Genomic DNA, 5,426 nt, shown 5'->3' with positions numbered 1-5,426 from the left:
TTTTTTTTTTTAGCTTTGCTTTAAAGTTTAATTCTTGTTTTGTGATTTTTATATCTGTGGGTTAGAATAAAGTTGAACTAAAGGCCATAGCTCTTCTTTAAACATTGTGGAGAGAAATATTCCTGAGAGATTCAATAATTTTGTGTCTTTTTATGATTTTTCAGCTCAGCTAACTTTAACAGATTATTTAACGGTTATTAAAGTGAAAACGGAATTTCATGATAAAACCGACACGTTTATTTATTTTTTTAAATATTCACTGATAAAAAAAACAAACTTTTTTTTTAAATACATAATTTTTTTTTTTAATCATTTCCTGGTCCCCATCTGCCAGGATTGGGGTTCAGCCTTCATGACCATGTGAGGCTGGGGTCTGGGCAACGGCCTTCTGTGAGTCAGCAGCTCATATGAGTCTCCGTGGTGACCAGCAGAGCTCGGAGCCCACAGAGAAAGCAAGGCCAGGATTCAGAACCCAAGCCCCGAGTCGGCAGCACGGAGGATCTTCCGTGGTGACCGGCGGAGCTTGGAGACGGGGACATGACACCCTGCATGGCCTGAGGGGGCGCCGAGGCTCTGGTGGAGAGGACCGGGGAGAGTTGGAGACCGGCGGAGCTCCATCTAGCTCGTTTTGTCCCCGATCCAGAGGACTGTCAGTCTGCGGCCTGTGAAGCAGTTCTGTCCCATAGGTAGCCTTCATTGCTTGTTTCAAGCCAACCTTCTGTTGGAATCTCAGAAGCAGGCTTTTTAACAAGTGCAAACAGAGCACACCCTTACTACAGCTGACTTTCATTCTTCTTACAAGTACATACCGCCACCTGTTTAAGTTTTCTGATGATCTGTTCCCTGCTGTCACCACAGATCACAATGTCATCTGCAACCATCATAGTTCATGGGGATTCCTGCCTGATCTCATCTGTTAGTCGGTCCATCACCAGAACAAAACAACATGAGGCTCAAAGCCAATCCTCGATGCAATCTCACCTCCATCTTGGAGCTATCCGTCACTCCTACAGCACATCTCACCACTGTCCTACTGACCTCATACATGTCCTTTACCCGTCTATCATACTCATCTGCTATTCCAGATTTTCTCATGCAATACCACACCTCCTCCCTCGGCACCCTGTCAAAGGCTTTTTCTTAATCCACAAACATAATGAAGTTCTTTCTGACCCTTTCTCCATCAGAATCCTCAAAGCAAAGATAGCATCAGTGGTGCTCTTTCTCAGAATGAAACCATACAGCAAATTGTCACCTCTTGTCTAAGTCAAGCTTCTACAAATCCCCAAATCAAAATTTTCAGAGCTTTCTGAACTTCACCCTCACTAACCTTTCCCACCTCCTGTTCCACAGTTTCTACAACATCTACTTTCTTTCCCTTTCATTTGCGTCAGTCATTAGCTCCTCAAATTCATCTTTCCATCTTCCCATAATGCTCTCCTCACTTGTTAAAACATGATCATTCCTATTTTTAACAAGCCTAGCCTGGTGCACATCCTTTCCAGCCTGATCCCTCTTTCTAGCCCATTGGTACAAGTCCTTCTCACCCTCTTTAGTGTCTAACCTCCCATACAACTCATCATGCTCACTCTACTTTGCCTTTGCTACCTCCCTCTTTGCTCTACATTTCATCTCTTTGTATTCAGTTCTCTCTATCATATTTATTCTTGGCTAACCTCTTTCTTTAAATAATTTCATGCAGTTCACTATTCCACCACCAAGTTTCCTTATCTTTTCTCTGTCCAGATGATGCATCAAGTACCTTCCTACCGGTCTCTCTAATTACTGTTGCTGTAGTAGTAGCCCAGCTATCTGAAAGCTTTCTTACCACCCATAGCCTTTAACAGCTCCTCTCTGAATTTCTCATAACATTCTCTGATTTTATTCTTTTTCTCTGCTTCACAACAACAGTCATACTACACACAACTGTCCAATGTTGTCTGGCCATGCTCTCCCCTGCCACAAACTTACAGTCCCCAATCTCCCTCAGTTTTCCTTTTCTACACAGAATGTAATCTAGCTGCATTCTCCTTCCTCCACTCTTTTAGGTCAATCCATGTTCCTCCTTTTTTTGGAAATAAGTGTTGACTACAGCCATTTCCATTCTCTTGGCAAAATCTACCACCATATGTCCTTTCCGGTTTCTTTCATTGACATCAAACTTACCCATCACTTCCTCATACACTTGTTTGCTTCACCAACATGTCCATTCAGGTCTGCTCCAATCACCACTCTCCTCCCTGGGAATACTTTTTATCACTTCATCCAGATCCTTCCAAAATGTGTATTTCTCCTTCACATCACACATCTAACATTCAAGGGAAATTTGTTAAAAGAGAAAGTAATTATTATCTTAAGGGGATGGAGATGTTTGTGAAGCCGTGGTGTCGCACCAGTCTGAAGATGCGATCCACTATATCTCAGGGTATTAGATTGTGGAATGATCTGGAGGTTGATATTAAAAATGCCAAAACTATGTACATATTCAAGAAGATGATAAAAAAAAATTTTTTTTTAAATATTAAGTATAATGTGAGTTCATTAAAATTGTTTACAGTTGATCTTATATTTTAGCTAAGTTTTTTTTATTTTTTTTTATTTTTTTCTATTAATTCATCTTGCTTTTGTATAGTAATTTTGTTTGGAATATATTTTGGGGACAAGGGGCAGATATTATAAGAATTCATTCTTCTTCTGCTGCCTTTCATTTTATTTCTGTGATTGTATATCTTTTTTCTTTTCTTTAAATTGTATTATATTTGTTGTTTGGATGAAATGAAATTAATAAATAAAACATACATACATACATACATACATCACATCCAACCTGTGGAGCATGAACACTGACAACATTTAGCATCATACCTTCTACTTCTACCTTCAAGCACATCACCTTATCTGACACCATTTTCACTTCTACTACATTCTTTGCCAACTCCTTCTTCAGGACCACCCTTACTCCATTTCTCTTTCTATCCACATTATGATAAAACAGTTTAAACCCAGCTCCAATTCTGTGAGTCTTGCTGCCCTTCCACTTGGTTTCTTGAACACATAAAAAAAATCTACCTTCCTTCTCTACATGTCACCCAACTCTCTACCTGCCTGCCATTGTCCTCACATTTAAAGTTGCCACCCTCAGTTCTACATTCTTGACTTTCCTCTTCTCCCTCTGTCTCCTGACATGTTTCCCTTCTCATGGTTTTCAACTAAGAGGAGCACAATTTCAGGCAGCACACTGTCAACAACACCAGTGGCTGTCGTTGTTAATCCAGACCTCGATTGATACGGTATGGTGCTGTCGCTTAGATGAACTCGTATGTTAGTTTTGGCAAAAGTGTTTTATGTCTGACATCTGATGTTTTGGCAAAATTGTTTTATGTCTGACGTCTGATGCCCTGACACAATCCTCAACATTTACCCTGACTTTGGACCAGTATAAGAGATACACTGGCTTGTGCTCCCTATCAGCTGGTTTCCCTTCAAAATTGATTTTTGCCTGTTTTTTTGTAGGCTACAAAAAATGCTTCAGCCTACAAAAAAGGTAATTGGATGGAGTGAAGAGCTACAAATGTGTTTTATATTCTGAGTACGGGAGCCTTGATTTACAGTGTCAACATTTTCATTCAAACTGTTTTAATAATAGTCTTGTTTTAGATGCATCTTAAATGTACAACTTTGTTTTTTTCCATGAATGCCATTAAAATTCTGTATCTTGACAATTGAAAATGCATTGTATGTGCATGTGTAATACAACATATACTTATGACTGTTCTACTCAGAATTTGTCAATGCGGGGTTTTTTTTCAGCTGTTCTCACACTAATCCTTTTGTCTTTGCATTGATCCAGGAACACATGAAGAGCTGCAGAGGCACTTCAGTCTTATGTTGGGACACTTTCACTCTGACTTGATTTTGAAGATATTGTCTGGAAACATCTCTATTTGAGGTCTCACAGTTTGTGTTTGCAAACTTACTGACAAAATTGTGTCACAGTGCGGCTCTGGAAAACAGCACTGGAACAGGTCTACAGAAACAAATGCGTCAAGCTGACTACAATAATAAATCTTAGTTTTGACAGCGGGCTTACTAGGAGCAACAGGACTGAGTGAGAGACCAACGCCAATAATTCAGATCCAAATCCAGAATCCCATTATGGAGAACTCATCATTTTTAGTAATTAAACCATTTCCTGATGGATAGAACTACAGTAAATGGAACAGTCAGATGGAAATTTTCATGACAAGAAGTTAGAAACATTTATTTATTCATTCATTTGTATTTTGGATAGCACGGTGGTGCAGTTGGCAGAGCTGCTGCCTCTCAGCGAGAAATTAGCCGGATTGTAATCTCGACCGGGGGTGGTCATTCTGGGTGGAGTCTGTATGTTCTCTCTGTGCATGCATGGGTTTTCTCTGGGTACTCCGGTTTCTTCCCACAGACCAAAACATGCATGTTAGGCTGATTGGTAACTAAATTGTCCCTAGGTATGAGTGAGTGGTCTCCTGTCCTTTTGAAGGACAGGAGCCCTGTCCAGGTGCCCCCTGCTTCTCGCACAGTGACTGCTGGACATGGGCTCCAGTGACCCCCGTGATCCAAAAAGGAAGAAGTGGGCAAAAGATAGTGGCTGGCTGGCTGGATATGTGTATGTTTGTTATCCAGGATTGCAGAAAAGTCTAATAAACTGTAGGAGAAAAAGTAGTAGAAGTATAATATATTTTAGTACAATAGGTAGTAGAATAATAAATAATAGAAAGACTAGTAGCAGTAGAATACAAAGTAGTAGAATAAGTAATAATAGAAAAATGTAGTGGTAGAAGAATAGGTAGTAGTAGTAGCAGTAGTAGTAATAGTAGAAGAAGGGTGAATAGTAGTACAATAAGAAGTAGAATAATATTTAGTAGATGTAGTAATAGTAGTAGTAGTAGTAGTAGTAGTACTAGTAGTAAAATAGGTTGTAGTAAATGGACTGCACTTATACTGTATATTGCTTTTCTATCTTATCAAGATACTCAAAGCGCTTTACAACACAATCTTGTCCTCATTTACATATTCATACAGCACTCTACTAGATTGTTACAAAGACTGATAAGTGCTTTATCACATTCATAAACCGGGACACATATCGGAGGCAACGAAAGGTTCAGTGTCTTGCACAGGGACACTTCAGCAGGCGACTGCTGATGGAACTGAACACTCAACTCTTGCATTGGAGAATAAGTAGTAGAAGAATAGGTAAAAACTTGGCAAAATGCCCTTTCTTACTTTGATCCTGCAACCTGGAACTGAAGCTGTCCACTTTGATTTCTTTAAGGGAATTTAAACATTTGATAAGGTCAATAGAATAATCAAAGCAAATATGTTCTTGTTTTTAATATTTTACCTTGTTTTATAAGGCACCTTGATTTTATTGTTTTATAACACTA

Source organism: Nematolebias whitei, chromosome 11, assembly GCF_014905685.2.
Source record: "Nematolebias whitei isolate Nwh7 chromosome 11, NemWhi1, whole genome shotgun sequence".
Taxonomy (NCBI): Eukaryota; Metazoa; Chordata; class Actinopteri; order Cyprinodontiformes; family Rivulidae; genus Nematolebias; species Nematolebias whitei.
Note: the sequence above shows the minus strand (reverse complement) of the source record.